Source organism: Anguilla anguilla, chromosome 10 (assembly GCF_013347855.1).
Source record: "Anguilla anguilla isolate fAngAng1 chromosome 10, fAngAng1.pri, whole genome shotgun sequence".
Taxonomy (NCBI): Eukaryota; Metazoa; Chordata; class Actinopteri; order Anguilliformes; family Anguillidae; genus Anguilla; species Anguilla anguilla.
Window position 1 is genome coordinate 33,173,332 of NC_049210.1, and position 26,769 is coordinate 33,200,100.

The 26,769-nt window shown below is 45.6% G+C and overlaps 1 protein-coding gene across 4 annotated transcripts in view; it reads right to left on the minus strand.

The window, feature by feature from the left end:
* Positions 1 to 26,769, minus strand: part of si:ch211-130m23.3 (uncharacterized protein LOC558547 homolog) — a 103,698-nt gene that overhangs the window by 68,177 nt on the left and 8,752 nt on the right. The gene's annotated exons all lie outside the window — the stretch shown is intronic.

Genomic DNA, 26,769 nt, shown 5'->3' on the forward strand with positions numbered 1-26,769 from the left:
AACATGACCTCACACTGAGAACTGCCACTAAAGCCCCAGGCAAGGTCAGTTCACGTTATTGTTCTCGCAGCTATGATCAATGTAATTATTATTCATCATTGCATTCATCACTGCTCAATTTGTAATTAACACCCACCTCCACCCCCTTGATATTACTATTACTGTCACTGATTGTGCTGATGTCGTTCAAGTGCTTTAGCATTACAATGCAGTGCAGTGCAATATGTCATGCCAATAAATCTGATTTGAACTGAACACCGAATAAAATTGAAGAGAGAGAGAGAGAGAGAGAGAAAGAGAAAGAAATAGAAACAGAGCGAGAGGGAGGGAGACAGAGCTGGAGCAAAACAGAGTGGGGGGCACAGAGAAAGGGAGAAAGAGAGAACGAGGCACCGAGAGAGGGATAGATACAGGGAGAAAGAAACAGAAACTGAGCGAAAGGGAGGGAGACAGAGCTACAGCAAAACAGAGTGGGGGGGCACAGAGAAAGGGAGAAAGACAGAACGAGGCACGGAGAGAGGGAAAGAGATAGTGAGAGGGTGGGGTGTGTGTGGGGCCTGCTAAGTTAAGTAAAGATTCAAACTGCCCTCATCAAGTACAATTATCTTTACAATTCTGGAATCTATAGAAACGTCAGCTGCATCTTAAGTGAAAACACAGCGTGGACCTCAAATTAATTCATTTACAGAGCTGAAGTAGGTGGGATGGATCCCCACCTAATTCACGCAGCAGTAAACTGTTTTCTCCATTAAGGTCCACAACTCCCAGCTTAACACTCGTGCCCCCCCCGTGTGCAGTTACAGTAAAAGATGGCTGGACAGCCAGCTACACCTTAATTAGAGGGAGACCGCATCTGCAACACAGCACATATTCAACACCTGCAGTTTCCAAACTGTGGCACGGAACACAATGGAGCGTGTAGAGCGTGAAGAAAACAAATAAATTCATCTTAACTTAAATAAATGGCATATTACACAATGTTCATTGACTTTCATGGTGGTCAATTAAAACATTATACTGTATGTATGGCATTAGCTACATGTACATGCAACTGTTTTTTATGGTATGTTGCAAACATTTAAATTCAGTGTTCAAAGATGAGCTGGGCTTTCATTTTGCTAAGAGGTGTCTTACATAAGACACGCTCGTTCTATAATTTAGTCCTGGGCTTGGACAAACCAGAATGCTCTGTATTACATCACAACAAGATTTGCAATGATGGTCTCAGACTGCACTGAAAGCTACATTAAATTCATCATGGCTCTCTCCCTCCAGTGAGCCACCGTACGATAGATTATTAGCAAGAGGAAGCTCAGACACTGTAGCTTGCGTGCTGTCCCCATCTCCATGAAATTATGCTAAACCCAAATACACACAATGACTACACGAACAAACAGTTTGCACAGCAGCAACACACTGAACTGGAGATGTTACCCAATTCTTCCTCGGGCTTCTTTTACAACCCAGACCCGTATTATGCTAAGAAATTAATTAAGGACTTAATTAATTAATCAATGGCCCCTTCCCTCCCCTGTACTTTCCTCTAAGTTCCAATTAGTAAGAGAAGGAGTCTCCCGTCTGTGCAAAAAAACAAGAAGCCCAGAATCAGCCTGGAATCGATATTCGATTATTCATTCCACCGCTAGCAGCCAGCGGCGTTCACAGAAGCTCATGTGCAAATAGCCACGGCGGCAAGCTACAGATTGCCAGTCTGATATACTGCACTGTTTGAACAGGTCCATGTTAACATCCACACCAACGTATAGTGAGTGTGGATGGCAACATGGATGGTACAAGTCTGACAGAACAGACATTTTTTTTTACAGCCAGACCACACACTGGGCGATGTGCGAAACCTGCTAACTGTGGTATTTGTGCATGGCATTAACTGTGGCAATTGTGCAGTGCTAACTGTGGAGTCTGTGCATTGTGCTAAATCTGGTATTTCGGCATCGCGCTAACGGCAGTATTTGAGCGCAGCGCTAACTGTGGAAATAGAGTATAATACTAACTATTGTATGTTATCAGTGCATTGTGCTAACTGCTCTATTTGTGCATTGCACTAACTCTGGTATTTCTGCATCGCGCTAACTACAGTATTTGAGCATAGCACTAAGTGTGGTAATAGCGCATAATACTAACTGCTGTACATTATCTGCACATCGTGCTAACTGTCGTACATGTGCATCGTGCTAGCTTCAGTATTTAACGCGTATAGCAAACTGTGGTCGAAGGCATGCAAATGAGCATTCAGTATGGCAGCTCTTTAGACTTCTCCCAGCACGCGGAACAAGGAAGTAGACATCCAAATGTAAACTACATTTGTTTCCATCTGTTACAAGGGGCAGCATGTTTTGTACACATCTTCTCTCAATGGTTTACAGCCAATGGTGCGCTTTTGATGAGCTCTCCTTTAATATTGCATTTTTTTTTCAGTAAAAAACCGTAAGGCTGGATAGCCATAATTTCGGGGACTGCGCTTCGCTTGAGGTAACTGCAGCAACGAGCGTTCCTGAATGGCACCTGGGGATTATGCTTTTGCGGATGAATTATGATCATTATTGTCGATTATTGTTGCGGTGTTGATCTAACCCATCTGTCACTGTGGCTCTAGGCTCTCCCGGCTGTACCAGCGAGAGACGCAAGCTGCGTGCAGCTAGGCTAACTGCCAAGAAGAGGGAGCAGGGCGGACTGACCCCAGATGCAGCTGTTTTTCCACAATGAGGGTAGAGAACCCGGCCTGGAAACTACCACGTTGTTGGCGAAATAAACCCAATCTCCACTCCTCTTTCTCTCTCTCTGTCTCAAACTGCATGTGTGTCCACACGTACCGTATGTACAAGCAAAGTGTCTATGACCGTGTGTATGTGTATGAGTGTGCGTGTGTATGTGTGCATGCCCACGTCCATGTGGTTGCATGTCTGCATGCATGCGTGTCACTGTGCGTACGTGCACGTGTTTGTGCGCGACTCTCCAGATCCACTCCATGTTCTCTCCGTACAAACCAGTGACGCTCATCATCATTTTGCATAAAGCACGAAGGAGGTGGGCCCCTTTAAACGGGCGGAAGCCTATTTTATTCATTTATTTATTTTATTCCACGGAGAGCAATAACAGGGTGAGCGGGGAATGAAAGTGCAAGAGACGGCAGGGTTCATCTCAGGTTGTTGGACTGGCAGAATTTTCTAGGCCCGGGAAATCTGCACCCCCATCCGTTCGCCTTCCTTCCCATCGGCCCAAAAAATTCAGCTGAATCTCGTCTTGCCACCGCTTTCTCTCTCCTTCAATCGCTCTCTCCCTCTCCCTTGCACGCACGCTCCCTCTATCTTTTTTTTCTGTTTGTAAACCGTTTTCTTTTCTCTGTTAGGAACAGCGGCAGAAGCCGGGACAGAACAGTCCCAATGAAAATTTAATCAGGAAACACATCTCCGGGGGGTTTTAAAGGAGCTGAGAGCTCCGAAAATTTGCAAAGAGCCCAAATGTGGGCACAGAGGGGATCATTAGGCCTTCTGTTTGTTTCGGGGGAGCAGTTTCGGTACTGATATCCTAGTGAGATGTTACCCCTCACTACGCCAGGTCTGACCTCTTTATTTAAATTAACTATCAAATAAGGCTTCAGTCATTAGGATTAGCTGATGCTGAGAGGATGGGGGGAAGGAAAGGGAGGGCGGAGAGGGGGGGTGCAAGTCGCACTCTTTTTTTCTTTTGATGTTTTTTCTGGTCTTCACAAGAAGATTCCAGAGTTCCTGAGCTTGTGAGGTGGGTGCAGAGCTTCTCTTCAGCACACAGTTTATTTTTTTGTCATGCAGCAGTTGATTTTGTGATTTTTTTTTCTTAACCTACATGGGAGAAAGGAAGAAACCGTTCTGCTGCATCCGTTGAAGGCCTGTGCCTTGTAAGTGTGTTTGTAAGAGAGTTTTGTGTTTTGAGAGGTTAAGTTTTTAAAAAGACAGCAGTTTGTTTTGTGTATTCTGGGCTTGACCCTGGGGGGGGGGGGGGGGGGGGGGGGGGGGGCAGTGAAGTGGAGGGTACAGATACGGTTAGTGAGCTAGGAGCTTAATCCAACATCTGCCACTTTCAGATGGCTGCTCAAATGTGTGTCATTGACTGCAGCAAAACAGAACTCCAAGATGCTGCCTTGTGGTTAACTCAGAACCTCTCCCCACAGGCAACCTGTTCGCTCTCTCTCTCTCTCTCTCTCTCTCTCTCTCTCTCTCTCTCTCTCCTCTCTCTCCCTCCTTTTTCTCTCCCCCTCTCCCTCTCTGGAGGCCCCTCTTGTAGCCAAAGATGAAAGGATGACACCCCAAAGCAAGGGGAAGACAAATCGCCACGGCACCTCCGTTTTGGCCCAGAGCGTCGTCGAACGCTGTGACGCCCGCAAGGTTAACGGAGCAGCTGGAGCCTCCACAGAACTCCCGACACCTCCACCAGGACGAGACAGGAATACATCAGCCCTCCTGTACATCTCTCCGCTCTGCACTCTCTCTCTCTCCATCTCTTTCACTCACTCCCTCTCTTTCTTGCTCTCTCTCCCCTTCTCTCTCTCCCCTCTTATCTTTCTGCTTCCTCCCATCAACCAACATGCTTTGTTTGTATGAGACACAATTAGTACATATCACTCAAATGTAAAATACTATGCATACAGTACTTACAGCTACATATTCCTTCCCTCTGTGTCTGTATTTCCCCCTGTACCTAATTCTAGCGTTCTTTCTCTTCTTCCTTCTCTTTTCCCTTCCTTCTCTCTTCTGTTCCCTGTTATCTGTCCCCCTCCCTCGTTCTTTCTCTCTCCCTCCATCATCTGTCCAGCCCTCCTTCCCTCTCCTGACAGCTGTTCCTCGACTCGTTGCTTGACCTCTAGCGCTCTCCGGAATCCCCTCCCTGCGCCCCCGTCTCAGGTGACCAGTTGGACAGAGGATAATCTGGGGACAGAGCCAGTGACCTCAAAAATCACCCTTGCACCGACGCTCTCTTGCCTAGTGCAGTGGGGCTGTCTGCAACAGGCCTCAGTAATACTGAGGAGCCCCCCCCCCCCCCTTACAACCACCAACCTACCCCCTCCCTGAACTCCCAGGTACCCCCCGTCCCACACACATTAGGCAGGCCAGCGACTGTGTACCCCAGAAACCAGATCATTAACATGCACTCACACACATACACGCACACACGTACAAACGCACACACACACACACACACAAATGCACACGCACATGCGCACACAAACCACACATGCATAGGGCACACAAACTCACACACACACATACACCACACACACTTGCACACCCACCACACACATTCGCACACACACATAGATGCACACACACACACACACACGCTCACACAGACACACAACACACACACGCACACACATAAACACACACATACACACAAACACACCAGCAGCGTTTGTATGCTATACCTGACGCCATCATTAAAGGAACATCAGACTGCGAACACAAAGGCCCTCGCTGTTCTCCCCCGAACGCGGTGACAGGCCCGGGCAGCGGCCCCGCCGCGGCAGTGCGGCGCGGCGCTGAGGGAGCCGAGCGAGGCCTGTAAGCCTAAGATTGCAGGTTTTGCAATCCCGGCGAAGAGGCTGCCGTCATGCTCCCGAGCGAGATAACCGCTTCGGCAAACATCTGACTGCGTTACGAAACAACATTACACAAAACAAGTGTCTCGGCGGAAAAGGGAGTCTGCTCAATGAGAAAAAAAAGGAGAAAGTCTATAGGGTGCGTTTTGTCTGACGGCTTCTTTGAGCTATGTTTATTTAGAAAAGATTTACAAGCGCCTCTCTACCGTTTTCTGTCTTTGACTGCGTCCTCTGAAGGGGGGTTGGGGGGGTGGGGGGGGGAGAGGGGGGGGGTTCTCTTGCCAGTCAAAATGGATGGCGCACCATTAACCTCCCCACGGAGAGGCACGGAGAGGTTAATGGTGCGTGCAACTCCTTCAATCTAGATGCTACAGGAGAGCTCGTTCAGAGCTCTTCTGCAACAAGAAGCCCAGGGGGTAACGCTCGATGACAAACTCCGCTTCAATCTCCCTGTAACGGCCGTGAGTCGGGTGTGCAGATTATTTCTGTGTTTCTGCTACATTGTAAGTTGCTCTGGATGAGAGCTGCCACTAAAAGAATGGAAAGTAATGTAATACAACGTGTGTACATTGTGATGTACATGCCTGTGGTCAGTGTAACAAAGTAAGATCTGCCCTCGCCCACCCATGTAACCCCTGGAAGAGTAGGCTTTTGGAATGGTTTTTTTTTTTTCAAAATTCAAAGTCAGTGTTCTAGAACACATTTGCTTTCAATTACCGGTCGTGATTGTTACATCAGCATTAGAATGTTCACTTCAGAACACTCATTCACATATTAGTTAGCCCAGTCCAGACCGAACGCTCTCGACACGACAAGCTGCAACTGTCGACTCTTAGCAACATTCTAAAATTCACTCACAGGCACAACCACATGGACACACACATGCCTGTCACCCGCTTTGTGCCTGGTATGATAGGGGCCCAGTATTCTGTAATGCAGGCACAGCTACAAAACACTACAAGAGACCAAACAGCGGAAGCTAACTCTACCATCTGAAATAGGTGACATAATAATCTGTTACACATGATGACAGGCTGAAAACATGTGGTATGTGTCTGCAAAGTGCAACCTTTCATATGAGTTTCATATGAGTTCCATATATCCACAGAATAAATATACATATATTCACACACACACATTTACACATGCACACACACACAGTAGAGTGGATTGGGGCACACACTTTTCCCTAGTTAAGTTAAGCAGCACATGCCCTGTGGATTGCAGGCTCAAGTCTGAAGTGAGACACTGCCATTGGCCATTGTACCCTTGAGCGAGGCGCTACATTTAAGCAGATGCAGTAAATACGCACGCAGATCGTTCATTTATGAAAATATTAATGAATACGGTAAGTGAGATATATAACTTCCTCTGGATATGACCGTTTGCAGTGCAGAATGAAAAGAAGACCCACTCCTCGATTTTTATTAAAAGATTCTGTTAGCAGGCCATTACTTTTCCAGCTCCACGGCACGGGACTCCTTTATGGTCCATTTGCATTAATGCTGGGACCTAAGGCGCTCACAAAGTCATGTTATTCAATTTGTTTTGATCTATTCAAATTTATTTAGATCTGTTATATTAGAGGGCCAAGCACCAAGGATGCATAGGACCCCGTATTGTTCTTGCTGAGATTCTTCTTCTTTTTCTTCTTCTTCTTCTTCTTATTTTTATTTTTCTTCCACCTCTCGCTAGATTTTCGCCCCTTTCCTATGCTCAAAGACTCACAAAATTTGGGAGGCATGTACAAGTGTGATGGTCTTGCAAAAGTGCTGCAAGTTGCACTAAATGTAGACTAGAGTTGAACCCAGGGAATATATCCATTATAATCTATAGTCTAGATTTTTTTATTTAGGACTAGAATGCTTTACTTTGACATTACATGAACGCCTGTGGGCTAGACAGGACAGGCAGGCAGGCAATGGGGGAAAATCTGCTCCAGCACCATTAGGACCTAATATGTGCTTGACCCAGGCTGGGAGGAACAAAGGTCTAAACCTTGCACCCTCTGCTTGTCTCTTTCTCCCATGGCAGCATGTAGTTCACCCCAGCAACTCAACTTTGGTATGAAGGCTAAATAAATAGTTTTTTGTAGAAATCTCAAAAAGATATAAGTTGCACTCGATGCTTCCGCCTGGGTGCTTGGCATCACTGCAAGCTGCTATAAAATATGAATGTTTTTAAATCTCAGCAGAACTGTCTTACGACCCTGGTTGCTCTTGCTCAAAGCAGAAGGGGCATGTTCCCTAAATGTGCCGAGGCTCCGTGTCGAGACAGGAATCAATCATACTTGTTACCTGACTGCCGTGAGGAGATCTTTGGTGCTTTCAGATTAGCGAGCACACTCAGCAGGCTAAAACCTACTCTGCAGATCTCTACAGGCATTACCTTACTTTCATAAAAGGCAACGTTAATGACTGTTTGGATACTTGAATATGTTTTGCTTTTGTGCCATGTATGCTTTGGGTGTGTGTGTGTGTGTGTGGGTATATAAACTTCTTTGTGTGTGTGTATGTCTGCGCATGTACATGTTGTGAGTGTGTGCATGTGTGTGTGTGTGTGTGTGTGTGCATCTGTGTGTGTGAGTGAGGACATAGCTCATTCAGCACTGCAGCTTGCTTACACAGAGCCCCAGTAGCAGGCGTTTTGGATAAACAGGGCCAAACAGGGCAGGCTCAGCCATACGGCCAGGCCAGGGGGGGGTGTACACCTCTCCCACCCCGCCCACAGCGAGGCCTCTGGGAGCTGCAGGCCACTGGCGACACACAGAGGGTACCACACACCCTGCAGTTTCATCACCACCTCACCCCCTACCCTCAAAACCGACAGGTCCCCACGAACAACGATTATCTGACTGTGAGCCGAACCACCGAATAACAACAGCAACGACATCACCAAGATCTACAAACACCGAGACGCAAACCGCAGCAACACAAACAAAAAAGCAGCCAGGCGGGAGCGTTCGAAGGCGCGGTCAGCGCCGGCCGTTTTCTGGCTGCTCGCGAGGAAGTACGTCGGGTCCGTTTCGCGGGCGTTCCGCCTCCCCGTTTCCCTCGAAAGAATGCAAGGAATGCCGGGGACACGCCCTTTCCCGAACGTCTCCCCCGGCGACCGTCGCCGTGGCGGCGAGCCTCGGCCCGCGGCGCGTTGCTCTCGCTGCGACGCGGACCCGCGTCTGGGGACGCGACGGTTTCGGGTGTCGAAGGCATCGATTTTCAACCGCCGCGCGCCAGCCGTCCGATCGGCGTCTGACAAACGGGGAGGGTCCGACCCGAGACAGAGAGGGTCAGGGGGGTGGGGGGGGGGGGGCGCACAGTGGGATTGAAGGGATAATAATGTTAGCGATCCCGCATCACGTCTGGGCGGCTGCATGCCCAGCAGTTCCCTGCCCGAACAATAACAAATAAAGAGTTCAGCCACTCTTGCGCAGAGCAGAAATCAGTTAATCATTCATTGGAATAACATTAAAAATGCTGACCAGTCTCGCCCACATAAAGTCCTCCTCGGGGCGTGGCTGGATAGGGCGTGGCAGGTTCCCTGTCTGAAATGCGGCAGTGTGGTATAATGGGTGAGGAGCTGGTCTTGTAACCTAAAGGTCACAGTTTTGATTCCCAGGTAGGACACTGCCGTTGTACCCCTGAGCAAGACACTTAACCTGCGTTGCTTCAGTATATATCCAGCTGTATAAATGGATGCAGTGTAAATGCTATGTAAAAAGATGGGTAAGTTGCTCTGGATGACAGCATCTGCTAAATGCCTGTAATGTAATGTAATGTAAAATGCTGAGACAGAGAGGGCTAAGAGAAGACTCCAGGTTTGTCCCTCTTCCACTGCCCTTTTGTCTCTGTTTGGCCACGCCCACTTACACAGAAATTGTCCACGCTCCATCACCACTTACTGTATTCTTGTCTGAGGTCAAGGAACATTCCGGTTTATTCGGATAGCTGCAGCCTGCAAAAGTGGCAGGTATTACTGTAGTACTGAAGGATAAAGACAGCACAAGAATACACTGATGGTCTCAGGACATGTTTACATTCCCCTCAGGCTAGCTGTGCGCTTACTTTTAAATTCATTTAAATTCTTTGAACGACTGCTCCTACATTAACTCTGCCCCCGCCTGCTAGTGTACAGGTGCAGTTTGATTAATTCGCATTTTTCTTTCTCTATTGTACATCCATCTTATTTTATCATTTTTGTAATGGAGAATAATTTTTCTTTTCAAATAGGTACTTCAAAAAAGAGGAGACCTCGAAAACCATTACTTACAGCCCAGTTTACGTCTCTCTTAAATAGTAAATGTCCTTGGACCCCAAAAAAAAAAGCGAATCACTAAAGTACATGAAAAGTTTTTTGTTTGGAGTGTTTTGCCAATAGCTGGCAACCTCGGAAAATCCAGGCGTTGAACAATGTCCGTGTTCAATTGATCCAAGTTCAGTGCTTGCAGACTAAAAGTTATTGAAAAAACGTGCGTGCAGGTGTGCGTGCGTATGTGCTTTTTGTGTGAGTGTGTGTGTGTGTGTGTGTGTGTGTGTGCGTGTCTGTGTGTGTGTATCCATCAAAGTCTTACTCCTTCAACCTGAACCAGTTTCCCCCATTGTCAGATCAACCCTCGTTCGTATTATGCATATTAGCCCCTAACACTGACGGATATTACGGAACAACGGCCTTTTGTGAATTTAGCAGCTTCGAGGGCAGCTGGCTCCCTTTGTGCTCTCCGCTAAGGTAGAAGAGAGAGACGGTGTTGTTTGTGTTGACCTGGGGTGAACCAGAGAAAACAATAAGACTAGGCAGCGCAGAGACGCCGCTATCAATCCAGACGGGCACTTGGAACCCCTTTTCTTTTTTCCTCTTTTTTTTTCTCCTTTATTCATTTTGCTTTCAGATACACGAGGAGCAATCGCTCAGTTAAAAAGAAAAATTCGATTCAACGTTCAGTCCAATTTAGCTTTTGCCGTTTCTGTAAAATGCTGTATTTTCTTTTTTTTGGGAAGGGAGGGGCAAGTTGTTGGCCCAACCTTGAGGGCCAGAGACAAGCTTTTTGCCCTTTGACCTTTGACATAGCCCTCATGGTATGATGAACCAGAGATTCACAGCCCCACTGGCATGGACAGTGACAGAGAGCACCGACGCTAATTATCCACCGCTAATATCCTGCAGTGGTGTCACAGGAACACGGACAGGAGCCGTGTTCATTCAGACCTCTAAAGGAACCTATCTCTCACCTACCCCACTAAGATATGCAGAGATAGCCCTGCACACTTTCTTTCGCATACACACACACACACACACACACACACACTCAGATAGCGGACGAGAGGGAGTACAGGAGTGAGAGAGTTAAAGGCGGGGAGGGGTGGAAATAGACGAGACAGGGAGGCACAAAGGGAGAAACAGAAAGAGAAAGAGAAAGAGAGGGAGAGCAGCAAGTAAAGAGAAATCAGACAGAAAATAGAAAATCTGAAATGAAAAGGCCGAATGCAATGACACTGTAGTGTGGAAAATAATGACAGTCGGTCTCTTTCAGAATCGCGCCCAAGATGAAAGGGTTTGTTTGGAAGGAGCCGGAATGTTGAAGGTGGGAGGGGTGGGGGGTGGGGGTGGGGGTGGGGGAGGTGGGTTTGTGGGGGACGACAATTAATACTCCGGAGGTGCAGAAAACTTTCACATTCTAATGGAGGAATTGGATCTGAAGGAACAGGCACCCCCTCCCCCGCTGTGCCCTCGTTCCACAAATCACCACCGAACCCCCGGCTGGAACAGCCAGGAAAGTAGGCTACCTCTAAAATCATTCCAGAAAAATCCATCTCCCCCCCCCCCCCCCCTTCCCCAGTAAACCCCTCCCACCCCCCTACCTCAGCGAGACTGAGAGGAAGGAGGAAAGTAAACACGGTCTTACACCGGCAGTGTATTCTGCCGTCTTCGTCCCATTTAATATTACTGCAAATCCTGTTACATAAGAGGGAACACTGGCATGCCATATTTATGAAATTATAATACTGTCACTAACTACAGTCTCTGCCCTTCCTCCAGTAATGAAAACGTAAGCATTTACAGCCATACACACACACACACACACACCCACGCAAACATACACACTCACACACACGCAATTGCATACACAAACAGCACATTTCATCTCTCTTCATGCATTTAACCATCTAATCAAGCATCTTAAATGTTCCTGCAGTGCCAGCACCACACAGTCCCGGTGGATTTCTGCTAGTGGATACCGCGGGAATAACACATCTTGCTGCTTTCCCCCCCCCGCAGCCACGAACCACATTTTACGAAGCAGTTTGTTCTGCAACAGTAGGCCAGAGCGACCCAGCATCGCGAGGCCAGGGCATGAAGTCAGGGAACAAACGAACCTCGGGCCACTTTAGACGTCCACTTCTCACCATAAGGAGAGAATATCAGCCCTTTAAGCTCCAGATCGGGAGTCTGCAAACTGCGGGCACGTACCCCACCGCTGAGTCCACGGCAACAAGTCCGTCTTAAAAAGTGGTCTAGTCTTTTCATGAGACTAACAATCTTATTTTGTCTCAAGTACAAAATATTAACTAGTTTAAAGTTATTGTTAGCTTGACAAGTGAAATATGCTTCCCCTATTGGCAAATCTTGAGATAATCTTACCTGCTTGGCAATATGTTTGTCTTATTTAGGGACAAAAGAATATAAATAAGATTTTTTAAAGTCTAAATATAAGACTAAAACACTTGTTGAGACTGATTTATTTTTTGATTTTTGCAGTGTCACCAGACAGGTTGTCGGGGGACGCAAAATACACACAAACAATAAAAACTTGCTTGAGACTTCAACGTGCATGTCGTACGATTCCAGCTGAAGCACACAGCCATCGGGACAAAAGCTCTGCACTTGTTACCATGCACTGCGCCTGTAGAGTGCAGGTGTTTTTACAGGACAAACACATTTTAATTCCAGGCATCAACGATTTTCCAAGCTACATATTTTAAAGGATTGTTTTGTGCCCATCCTCGGATCAGGTACCATGACAAGGGACAAAAAACACTGGCCACACATCGCATTACGTCATTTAACAGATGCTCTTATGGAGGGCGGTTCTGTGTCCTCACAAACAGCGCATGTATTTATGGTACTGCTATTGTGGGTACTTTCAGCTACAAGCACTATTATTATTATTATTATTATTATTATTAGTAGCAGTAGTAGTAGTAGTAGTACTATTATTATTATTATTATTATTATTATTATTATTATTAGTAGTAGTACTATTATTGTTGTTTTTGAATGAGTTATAAATGTGTAGAGCTAGTTATAAATGTGTGTGCTACTAGGACTGTCAGAGAAATAATCTTTTACACATATTAAGAGTTTGCGCTACACATATACACTTTTACACATCTGCTGCTGAAATCGTGCCATTGTGTACTTAGGAGCAGTAGTGACACACTGGTGAAGAACTGCAGACTAAACACTGTAATTATGATATGCCAATTTTCCCTTTTTGGTTGTCTGGAAGACTAAAAACTATGTAGTGTATAACAAACTAATCATCACCGTAAAAAGTGTTTGACAGTATATTTATATTCCGTGGTTTTGCTGGTATCCCGGATGATTTGTTGGGATACTTTTGGGTTATGTTGTAACACTAGTTACATTTTAGTGGATATGTGCCTGGTTATTGGTGTCAGCGTGTGTGTGTGTGTGTGTCTGTGCATGTATGTGCGTGTGTATGCGTATGTGTGTGTGTGTCTGTGTGTGGACAAATATTATACATATATATATGAATATATATTCATTCTGTGGAAGTATGGAAGTCACATGTGTTTTCATCAGCCAGCCTATCGCCATGCATAAGGCACTATTATGTCACCTATTTCAGGCGGTACAGTTGGCTTCCGCCGCTGTCTCTCTCTGCAGCGTTCTATACCTGTGCCTGCATTACAGAATAGAGGCTCCCACCGTACCAGGCCCAAAGCGAGTGACAGGCATAAAGGGGCTCGTTATCACCTGCCACCGCGCTGTCAGCACAAAAATTCCCCCCTGTGTCCCTTCACATCCATCCCAGTGCTCTGAGACCCCTCTCAGTGGTCACGGCTAACCCTTCGCAAGGGCAGACAACGCGCTTCAAAAAACGCCGGGTCTGGCACCGTGCCAACGGCCGCCCGCTGGACATCCGTGCCAGCAGGTTAGAACTCAACGATGAATCCCATAAAGAAATAAATACGAGTACGTTATGCACAGACATATGTAGAATTTATTTTGCAATGGCAGTTTGATGAGTTTGGTCCTCTGCTAGAACATGCCTCAATCTTTATGGATTATTAGGAATTTAGAACCCAAAAATAACATAAGGATGAGTACTATTCCACAGTGATTACATCAGACCCGCTAGGCAATGTAGGGTTTATGTCAATTTTATTTATGTCAGTTATTTTGCTACTAATGGTTGAATACATGGTTTAGGTTCTGGAACAACCTAAAGAGCAGCAACCACATTATGCAGAAATGCCCTGTGTCGTAGGAAGATTTACAAATTACTTTTTCATTCATTATGCTTAGCAGACTAGCAACAAAAGGGCACTCAAACACAAAGCAGAGCAAATCTGGACCAGCGTGACCCTGATAAAGTAAACAGAAGTTCAAAACATGATATCTTTTTTTCCCATCTGTCCTCGCAATAAAAAAAAAAAAACGTATAAGCAAAGTGAGACTGAGATAATGTGCTGAAACTGTACAATGCGATCAGATAGAAAAAAAATGAAAACAAACACACTGGATGCCTCATTAGCCACGTGCTGAGGGTGGCTTTGTTAGCGAATGCTACCTCATCACTTCAACCTGATTCGTGAAGTTCCTAACACAGATCATGCGTGTTATCTTACAGACCTGGTATAAAACAACTCTAAGGCAGAGAGAGAGAGAGAGAGAGAGAGAGAGGAAATAAGAGAAAGTGACATGGAGAGAAGGATTCTATCAATCATGAAAGAACATAGCCTACATGATTGATAGAAGAAGGTGCAGACAAACCAGAAGTGCAAGATTAGGATTGGGATGACAAAAGGCCTCTTTGTGGAGCACACCAAACCGTACTTCTGCTCCAACCGACTGGCCTTGATGTGTGACGTAGCAAGGTGGCACAACAGACCATTAATGCCCTATTCACCTACAGACAGACTGGGACGTGGGGAAAACATGCACATTGCTATATGCCCTGTCGTTCAGTGAATATACACCAGAGAAATGAATGCCCAGGTGGGTACCGTGTATGTCCTTCAACATATCCACTGGACACAAAGGGCTGGATTCTTTTATTCTTATATTTGACTCTCGACTCAATTCAAGCTTTATTTTTTATCTTCAGCAACAGAGAGAATGCTCAGCATTCACCAAAGCTAACAAGCCAAACTGCGTGTGAGAATTTAAAAAAAAACTATCAGAAAACAGAAAACTACTTTTTAGTCAAGTTGAGGACTAAGATGGAATGAGTCCAGACTGAAGTTTGAAAACAGCCCCTGGACACACAAAGTTCAATATCCCCTGTTTCATTTCATTACAATTTCATCTCATTTTAATTTATTACAGAGGACTAACCAGACGCTTTCAGCTGCAAAGTCATGAAAAGTCCGCGAGCCCTCCTCCTCTGTCTCCTGGAGACGGGAAATGTCTCAGAAGAGCACAGAGGGGATCTGTCTGTGGCTAGTTAAGGGGGCGAAACGCGTCACACGGCCTCCGAACAGGTGGAGCTTCTCCGGACTTATCCAACAGGTAAAACTTCACAGGGAGCAGCGTTAAAAAATGACCCCCGTCTTATTTAACCCCGCGAGTGTGTGATCTGAAAGGAGGAGTGGTTTTATCGCGACAGGAGGCCGTTCGGATCTGCAGGGCTCGGGGGGACCCTGTCCTGCAGTTCTGTTCGCACCCCTTCTCTCACCCTCCTCTTCCTCCCCAAAGGCCCTCAGGAGGAGCTGAGAGGGGGATGTTTTGGCTTGTTTCTTCTGCTTGGGGAGGGGTGGGGGGGCAGGATTTAAATGCAATGGTAACGGGAGAAAAATGTATTCTCTGTCCCTTTTTTAAAAATAGGGTAGGGAACAGAAGAGAGGAAGACAGGATGCATTCTAACAGACTTTCTGTTGTTCTGTTGCCAGCTTGTGTGGGTCATCCATGGCTCTTGAGCAGGGTACCATTCTGCCCCAACCCCCCCCCCCCCCCTCCCCGGGCATTTGGTAGGAAGGGGGGACGGGTCATTTGCGTACGTCCCATTTCCGTGGTAACGAGCCAGCGGCTGAGGGCCCATGCATACTCAGCACTCAAACAAAACAACAAAACACAGGGAGCTGCAAGGAAGGGAGAGGAGAGGGGAAAAGAAAAGGAAAGACAGGAGAAGACCAGAGAAAAGAAGAGAAGAGAAAAAAGGAAGGAAGGAAATGCGGCAGTGCTCCCAACCTGCCCCCCCCCCCCTCTCCGCCCCCTCACAGGCAGAGGAAGAAAAACGCTTCGCCACAGTCAAAACATGCAGCGGATGGCTGTCACATGACAAAACGGTAAGGGGGGGGGGGGCAATGGAGGCCCCCCCTTTTCCACTATGGAGCTCAAAGCCAGTGAGCTGCACAACCATGTTACTTCTGCCAGCACTGGCAATAAAATATTGAGGAGATGAGTGGGTGGGGGGGGGGGGGGGGGGGGGGTGTTGGGGGACAGAAGCGTACGGCAGGATTAAGTGTGTCATCGTGCCACAGTTCTGCCTACTATTGACGCATGAGAAAAGATGTCATGCCGAAACTTAGGTGTGGGTGAGGAGGGTCATATCGGGCTTGGGATTTCAGGCCAACCTCGGCTCTTAATTATTAAATAAGCCCGTGAGCGATAGGGAACCAGGGAATGGACCATGATTGATGGATAGAACCAGGGCATGGATCAGGACTCGAATAAGACCAATGACACAGGACAATGATCAGACCAAGGTGATCAGGCCATAGGCCATCAACCATCACCATGTTAAAGGATGGGATTTTCAACTGTTTCTGATACAGGGATCTCCAGGCTCAAAGGCATTGAGGGACCTCCATCATCAAGTTACAAAGGGTTATATGTAAAAACTGGCTTTATATTTTGAAATATTTTCCCAAATCAATGTATAGACATTGCTTATCGAGTCTGGCCAGGGACCCTCTACAGTACCATCAAGGACACCCCAAGGTCCATGGACCCCTTGTTGAAAAGCCTTGGACTAGGACAAGAAGGATAGACCAGCACTCCCAAAGGACCACGTTTTCCAAAAAACAAAAACGGAAAAAGAATCAATAATGTTCAGAGCCAGTGTGGTTGTTTGTATCCAGATGAGGCCAAACGCCCATCTTAGCATGTGATTTTCAGTCGTGGCAACACAACCTGCCACAAAGCGAATATCAAGCAAAATAACCGTCAAGATCCACACACACGGGAAACAGGAAGAGGAAGTGCAGCGGGCAATAAAATGTTACTTTTGCGACAGTCCATTAGTTTCTGAAGGCTTACAGAATCTACCTTCACCTTGCTCAGTCTCACGCAGTTGTAGAGAGGCCCAGGAGCCACTGGAGAACACTCTGGGTAGTGCTTTGCTGGTAACCTGCATCTCTCAAATAAATGAGTGTAAATCACTCCCAGGAGGCACAAACTCTTCCCTTCCCGGAGTTGGGTTTTAATAGATGCGTAGGCAGGCCATAAATATCCAGCTTAGCTGAGAGAAGAAAGGCAAAAGAATCTATCCCCATCCTGCTCTATAAAAACCACAAACTACTCCGCCTGCATGGGAACTTCTGCCAAACTTCCCATAAGAAAGTGCGCACGCCGCGGCGCGCTCCTAATGTCAGAATTGGCTGCGGCCTCATCCGTTGACGACGCTCTCGTTAGCCCGTTTACCGCAAGTCATGCGTCTGCACTACTTCGTTAAATTTTTCATGGCCTACCTGTGTCCTTGCACATATTTCTTAAGAGGGCCTTCAAGAGGGAAGAACCGTAATGCAAATGGAACTGACGAAAACGCGAAACACAGGCCGCAAAAACCCACGGCGGCAAGCAAGGGTACTCTCCGGCTCATCGTTGGCGACAAAGAAATTAGGGTACCTCAAGAGAAATTGTCTTTGGCTTTTGGCCTCTTTTAAATGTCCCTGTTGCATGTAAAACTACCATTAGTCCAATACTTGTGGATTGTGCAGATTTTACTTCTAATTGGTTAAATGGTTTCTTTCTCCAAAAATTGAGGATTCTGCCAAACTGAGACTGGCTCGGGATTTGTGACCGCCATCATGGGTCAAGGTTTTCATTTGAGGTGAACTGTGGTTTTTGAGGAATTTCTTTCAGCAACATTTTGTGCTTTTTTAAAATATATTTTTATTACAGACCAGCTTCACTTTGCTTTACGCAGCCTTGAGCTTTCAAATGAGAGAACTCAGATGATACAAAGGCGAACACAGCTCAAAGATCAGGAAAGCATTTTATTATTTTCTGCGACTACCCTTACACTAAACATGAGATTTATGCAGAATGCTATGGTAACCAAGGTCAGTTTTCTGATTGGTAAATATCAGCAATAATAAACTGCCTCACATTAACCTTCCTTCACAGGTTCCAAATGATTCAGGCAAAAGTGATGCATTTCCTGAAATAAAAATATCAAAAATACTCGGCGAGGGATGTTAATACTTGGGGGAAGAGGATGGGACTAAAGTTCATATCCTGTACTTGGGAAGGTGAAGTGTTCTTTGGCATACCTTCGGCATACCTTAGAGAGCCGAATGTTTGCCTTTAATTAAGTCTAATTCCATGATTGGGGACCTGGGTTGAGTCCAACTCTGGCCAAGGTTCACACACAAATGCCCTTGAGAAAGCCCTGTTGCCACAGAACCTCCTAAGGGAAAGGAACAGAAGCAGCTTTACTTTATTCCCAGTTGAAATCTGTACTTTTCCTTTAACTCTTACATTTTTGCCCCACAATCTCCAGTTGGGCGTTTTCTCTTTTTGCAATTCAATTTCATCCTTTTCTGAGCTTGATTGCATCTAATTATAAAGTTGTAAAGTCTATGTATTTTTTTTTTCAGACAATGTATTTGTTTTGTGTGCGTCTGTGTGTGCTTTATAAGATCAGAATTTGCTCAGATGTTCCACAGTCACTACCCCTTTTTCGATGGCTTTATTTTCTGAGAAAACACGCTCAACTAGACACAGAAGCTGCACCAAACATGCCATCTAAGTTTTTATGCAAGCATGTAAATAAGGGATGGCATCGCATTTGTTAACCAAATTAAATGTCAAGGATTACCAAAGCAATCCTTAGCAACAAAAAATAATTCCTTCAAAAGGGCACCGATTCTCCCAAACCGTACACGTGGAACATCTGGCTGCAACTGACTCAGAAGAAAGAAGGTAAGCCTGACAGCCAGACTGAGTTCCTGCCTTTTGACTGGGAGAAATCAACACTGATGATCACGTGTTGATGGACTGAAACTTGTTAGATGTGCGTTTAAAAAAAAAAAAAAAAATTTAAAGAAATTGGAAAGAGCTCTCGCTCCAACATTTGACTGCACCATAGAAACTGCTTTCATTTTTCCAGATCCTCCAAATAAGGAATTAAAACGATTCTCAACAAAGCAGTTATTAAAACAAAGACAGTGCCCCCCCCCCCCCCCCCCCCCCCCCAGTTTCTGAAGCACACGCAGCCACAGGTTGACACATGAATAGAGACTGAAAGCAGACAATCGAGCAGCCTTGCACACACCGGAGGCCAGGCAACAATGTTCCTGGTCGGGACAACAGGAAATGCCAACAGCTTATCAAACAGAAAGAGAAGGAGGGGGAGGCGGAGCAACAGCTACAAAAAAAAATAAAAAATAAATAAATAAACAAACTGTAAGGGGAATTACCAGCAGCCAAGGCCCACTGGAATTCTGTCAAGAAGGGAAAGAAAAGATGTTTGCTGCCGAAGTCAGGCCGGTTCTTGTGCCCAAACAAACAAACAAACAAGCAAATACAAACTTGCTGGACCAGTCTGTTGCGTTTTTGTTGCTGCTTTGCTTAGATTGTCAGGTCCCTCTTTTTTCCAGCGAATTCGGTTTGAAAATTAATAAGAGTCGCCCACTCTGTTTCCTTCCTGCGTTTTTCAATCTGACAGATCTCTCGGCACTCCTTTTGTGTCCTCCGTCTTCGATGTCTTCTACCGTAAACCTAGACCACCACTTACACGCACGAATTACAGTTTAGAATCAGGCTCCCGTGGCTGACAACTGAATAGCGCCACTGACTATATGATAACAATGACAGCTGCAACAAGTACCATCCAACTACTTATCTAGTGGGACACATACCCATCAGTCATCTTATCAGACAGTCAACTGAGCGTTCACAAAATACATTCAGGGAGTTTATTTTAACATGGCAGGGGGAAGGATGACCGCATCGCGATTGTCTTTGATGTTGATTATTTAGATTAAGATAAGGCCTAAGTGTGTGTACAACATATAGCCTATTAGCACACAACATAGGCCTAATCTCTGTATTGTAGAAAAGCGCACATAAACAATAACAAATGTTTACTGTTCTTTTCGTGGATGAACAAAGTAATACAGAGTGACGGACTATTGTTGCTTGGCCTAAATTGCTTCACTTTGCAATAGCATAAGCAGGTACCAATGTAAGCTTTTTAGACCGTTTGAATAAAAATGTCATTGGTCTCTGCAAAAACAAAATACAACGTAACATTGGAACTGAATCGTGGGTTAAAGCAGTGACTGAGGGTTTCTGTGGATTCCTTTCAATCAGCTGCCAAATAAGGCCTTGGGAAAACGGTGCCTGGGTCCCTGAGTCAATCAATGGCTTAAATGAACCACTGGTGCCAAAAACACCTTGAAAACCAGCAGGCACTGCGGTCCTCCAGGACTGGAGTTTGGCACCTGCGAGTTAAAGTTAAGGACAAATGCCGAACTCAGGCCATAGCTCAAACCCTCCAATAAGGCAATGTGCTAACAAAGCTAACCAAAAGTGTTTTTGCCTTCCGAACGAATAGTGAACTTAACTGCATCCACACGCTGGTCCGGACACTGCTGAGCAAAGGAGTACTGTATCTCACTGTAATGAATAAACATTAGCACACTGTTAACCTCTCTATCACCCCCACCACAGAAAAAGATCATTAAATATGAACATTTTCAATCAAAAAAAATTATACAGAAATCGTTTTTCCAAAAAGGTTTTACTAAAGTGCAGTAAATATTAATAAACAAGTAAGTGTTAAATGGCAGTGCACCTTGTTAAAATGCTATAAATGTGGTCATAGGATGCCAGACCAGACTCAAAAGTCATTTTAACAAGAGGCCAAAACTACAGGATAAAATGTTATGATCCCCTGCATCAAAAACCAGAGCTTCACGAGACCTTAAAGAAATACCATATAATCACATTAGCCGTCTGTGCACACCCCATAATTATACCAAGCGATCACCAGTCGCTCGGACGACTTGGCGTCTAACTAGGTCTGCTGAATTTCACCGTAGTACTGAGTGGCTGCTCATGATAAGTTGACAGCCTGTTAACAGTTCATTTTTGGATAAATGTTTCAGCCAAGCTGATAGTCGATACAGTGTCAGTGCCAGCGTGTAACAGCTGAGACCTCGTCATTTCATCTCAGATAAACAAACCCTCTGATATTGAGCACGGGCTGAACAAGCGGCAATGTAAATGAGAGAAATGATTCCATTTCTGACAAAGCGGGCTACCTCTTAGCCCTTTTCAACAGTGCACTGCACCATGCAATTACAGTCCACACACTTAGTATTAAACCATACAGCAAGAACTCTATAGCACATTCACAAAACCCAGTGTCAACTAATATGCTCTCATTGGGGGTGTAATGTCATTATTCAATTCTACAATTGCACATTGCCACAAAAAATGATGGTTTGGTGTAAATGGCAATACTATTTATAATACGGAGAATATGAGAGTTCATTAAAGTTTATGTAGCAATTATGAACATATTAGGCACTACCTAAAAAGGCTTTACGCAGACATTATATGCTAGGACTCTGCATAGAGAATGAAATTATTATTCTGTTTGTCTGATTCTTTCAAAGAGGACATGAGTCATCAGGAGGATACGGGAGACATGTCTTATTTTTACAACAATTTCATTGACTATCAAATTTATGAGGGGTGTGTCGTGACAAATAAACGTGAATGAAGTCAACCGTTTGTGGCACTGTGTGCTGAACTGGAGAATGCAGATAACAGTAATGGAAGTGGGCCCAGGGGGTGTGCAGGTCATGAGGACAGCAGAAAAAACATTGGGGTGGGGGAAGGTGGGGGCGGTGTTGGGGTGTAATTACGATCGTGGATGGGGGTGGGGGGGGTATTATGATCGCAGGTGGGGGAGTATAACAATCGAGGGTGGGGGGGCATTACCATCACAGATTGTGCTAGTACAGAGAGAGTTTTGCGGTTTGCGATTGTACAGTGAGTTGGTGGGTGGGTGGGGTTTGAGAAATGTTATCACAGTGAAGGCGAATTTCAGATTCCAAAGAAAAGCCCCGAGCAGTGGGATTGTGACCAGCTGCACATTATACAATGAACGTGTGAGCGTCCGTGTACCCACGATGCAGTTACATTGAGCTGTACTAAAACTGAGGAGTTTAGCACAAAGTGCCCAAGCAGTTACACTGCACATCCTCTTAGTCTGGATATGGGGCCTCCTATATCAGCTTGCACACGCACGCACGCCAAAGCTCCTGGATATTTACGGTCGCCTCCAGCCCTCGACCGAGGTCGCGACACCTCGCGCGCCAAACAGCGAACGCGGCTGGCAAGCAGCTCCCCGAACCGCTACTAAAAACCTACACGTCGGCGTGCCGGTCTCCGCGTCGCTTCAGTTCCTTGACTGCCCAAGGTTGGGGGGGGGGGGGGGGGGGAATGCTGAGGAAATTGCTCTCCCCCTCAAGGTTGCCATTAACTAGTCCCCCTGAAATAAAAGCAGATGTACACCCACAGCTCCTGGGGAATCCATAGACGCAAGCAGAGAAACGAAACCTTTCTAATTAAGTTGAACTTCCACAACATATAGAACCGTATCACTGTTCATATTCATGCATTCATGCATATATTACACACATTGTTTACTTTCAATTAATTTATACAAGGGCTTTTCAAAAATCTTCTGATCCAGTCCAATCAAAGGGAACCCTCATCTCCTAAGTTTAAGTGGGTTATATGTACAAAAACGGCTTTACATTTTCCCAAGTCTATACAGAGTCAAGGATGCCCAGGGGGCCACAGACCCCCAGTAGAAAACCCAGGATTTATCCAGTTAGACATGTGACACACTCCAGGTTAAGTATCTTGCTCAAGGGCACAACAGTAGTGATTCACCAGGGAATCGAACCTGCAACCTTGCAGTTACCAGCCCAGTTCTCAAACCATCATACCACGCTGCTGCCATAATACAATTTACTGAGCTGAGACTTCCCTCTCAGTATGGTTCCATCAATACTCTAACAAGCGCAGACTCTTTAGGCCTCAGGAGTTGTCAGATAACAGGCGAATGAACAGTGTAAATTGCCTAACTGATTGGTCAATAGATTGCTTGATCTTTATTAGTCACGTTTAAAACAACATCAAATTTTGTCTCTTGGCACCTGCATGACTTACATTACAGTAGATGAATTTATACAATGATAACTAGTACAGACTGGGACTGTGGATAGAGGTAGATATTTCTAATTATTTTGATTTCTAAATCATTTTTTAAAATATTTTATTATGACAGTCAACACAAAAACATAACAGTATGGGAATAAAGAGTTTTCACACACACACAGAAATAGACTGAGAGAAAGAGAGAAGAGAGACTGAAAGAGAGTGTGCGCCTGTGTGTGTGTGTGTGTCTGTGTATGCGAGTGTGCGTGCGTGTATGTGTGTGTGAGCGCGCGTGTTTCTGCACGATCAATGTTATCGATGTCTGAATAAAATGGGAGAAATGATAGGCTATGAATAGCAGCCCTCAGATACTGGCTCGCAAAGACGGGCTGGAGAGAGAGGAGGCCTGTTTAAGAGCAGGGTTCAGGACAGGGCCCTTTGATGGCTGCTTTTCTTACACACCGCGGGCAAACGGCATTAAACAGGGGATTCGGCGATGCCCTCCCTGACTGAGAAATCACACGTGCGGATTGGGAGCAGAAAGCCAATGCAAGAGGACCAATGAGACTCTGCAGCTGAAAAGAACACAGCCACTGCGGGGCTAGAGGTGGAGGCTTTGGGAAAGTAGAGAGGGGGTGTCAACAGTTTTGTTTCTGGGTATCAAATACTCCCATTATTCTAACGGAGGGGGGGCGGGGCAGTGTTAGGAGGAGAAATATAAAGCAGTAACATTCCCAAAATCGGGGGACCAGGAGGAAGGGTATAGTTTTCCGGAGCCCTGCGGAAGCTTCTCCGTCATGCATGCTTAACCTTGCTCCAGCGCCAAGGCGATGCGCTGTGCATATCAATGTGGTGAAATACGAAGAGAGGCCTGCCCCCCCTTTACTGCAGGAGAGAGGAGAACCCTTACAGCACAGATATAAACACACATACACACACATACACACACACAAGAAAGCACACACACACACACACACAAGAACACTCACATATATACACACACACACATACACACACCAAACAAAAGCACACACACACACAAACAAGAACACACACACTCACATAAACACACAGACACAAACTCAGATGTACACACAAACAGAGCAACAAAAACGAATAAGCACAAATTAATATGTACACACAAATACACACAGACATTCATGCACGCACGAACACACACCCACAAACACAGACATATGCAGACTCATACATATAGGCTATGTGCACACACACAAACACACATGCACACAACTTGTGTATGCACACATAATCACTAATTTGAATATTTGAACACTACAATGAATTTATTTAAAAATATTTCACTCCAACAAATGTTTTCATATGATAACAGCTAAGAACATGACACCCAATTTCTCAGTGTCATGACTGCCCAAGTGCGTATGGATTTAAAGATTACCAGGTGCTTTACACATTCTGCTTGCTCTGTGACCAGCCTGAAAAGCCTCTTTAATGCAATGTCCAAAGAACAGACAGGCAGGGAAATGAAATTTACAAAAGGTTTTCCTTTCCTTAGGGGTTCCCTAAACCGGTTTTCTGATCTTTTTTTTTTTCTGGCGTGCGTTCGCACAGAAGCGCTCGCATTTAGCCAACGCTGTAGTTACAGGAAGTGCCCTGACCCGAGTTTTCCACACGCATCTGTTTCTAGCCTAGCCCCGGCTATCTGATGTCTCTGTGGCCCAAGTCCGGTTTCCTGCCGCAACCAACCATCGCTGGTGCCCGCTGCCAACCCTCCGAGCGTGAGGACTGAGCGTTGGAGTTTTGGAAACTCTTTTCTGACAGGAGGAAGGGCCTGGGGGGGGGGGGGCGGTTTGGTGTGTTGCAGAAGGCTAGGAGCCATTTCTTTTAGGACCTGTCCCATGCTTCCACACCCTGCAATTTACACAATGTACACATGCTTAAACGTCCACCTATTTGTACACATTCACTAACACGACAACCCATTGGTAAAACCAAGAATAGTGCCGGAAAGTGCTAGAAGAGTACCATTCCAAAGACAGAAGTCCCGCCCCCCACCTTTTCAACAGGGCAGTCTGAAGCAGCCAAAAACCTGGGTTTCACATGATATTATCAGATTGATATTTTTCAAACGTCTAAGCCTGCAGCTCAACTACAGAAACCTCCTATGGAAAAACAACAGGGAGAGGCCTGGCAGACTGGCTCACGGCAGCAACGCGTCAGCCCTAACTGCGTCTGACTGACGGCTAAAGATGAACTGCGCTGTCTGCAGCAACTAGCGCAGTCAGGAGTGGGCAGGCCCGGGCTGTAAGAGAATCATAACCCCATCGCTCATGCTTTCTGCGTCTACATATTCCACTGTCACTCAAACTGAGCACAATGCTCACCATCAGCACAACTAGCCATGAACATCGCCAGACGTTGGCCTTGGCATGGGCCAGACAGCCTGCTGTCACATGACATCTACACACACACACACACAGACACAGACACACACACACACAGAAAGAGACTGAGAGAAAGAGAGAAGAGAGACTGAGAGTGTGTGTGTGCATGCGTGCGTGTGTATTAATGAAGGTGAAATCTAAATTATGCATATTTATAAGTATACATACTGTACACATATGCTTTTTATATGTATTTTTAATCATTGTTATATTTAATTTTATGTATTTTATAAACAAATATATGGGAATAAATATTAATAAATAAAGGTGTGCAGCAGTTTTAAAGAATTTAAGGCAGGATATTAAAATAGCATTCAGAGTCCTCTCACCTGACGTTGAAAATTTGTGTGCACCAGTGGATTTGGTTGGCACTGTTATCGGGGGTAAACATTACTTACATAACGACCTGTGGCATCACGAGGTTCACATTTGGAGATTTGGGGAGAACTAAATTTTGGGGTCGGGATAGTGGCCCTGATGGAAGGCCACCGAAAATACAGTGAAATAAAACATATTGTCAAAACACTGCAACACACAAAGAATGGACAAATATGAAAAATTATTTCCACTTTCTGAAGCAGCGATAGGCCTACATTTATAATAAAAATGCTGTTCACAATATAACATTTCATTTTGAACACTGAATCATCCGTGCTTAAATTAGATACTCGCATGGCAAACAAAACGGAGGGTTCGACTGAGGAACACAGGCCTTGGAGCCTTGGATTCCAGACTTCTGTCTTCTCCTCTTATGATGAGATCATTTGCTCCTGGTCTTGGAGGACTCATAAGGGGCCCGTTTCTTTCTTTGGTGTTACGCGATACCGCCGGTGTGCTTTTGTTATGTCTGGTGACCCCATAAGACTTCTTGACCTGCTGAACTGCATGGCACTGTTCTTGCTCGCCGTCAAACAGCGCCCGATAAAGTCCGTAAGACTTCAACGTTGTTTTTCTTTGGTGGAACGACTACTTGGCAACAAAGCTAATTGACTCATTAATTCCTCAGATGTAATTTGACATTAAGCGACTGCTCGCTACTGTAGCTGCCTCCTGTTTTTAAGCTGCTGTGCTGCCAACCCAAGTGCGCTGTGATTTTACTGTTTTTTGCAC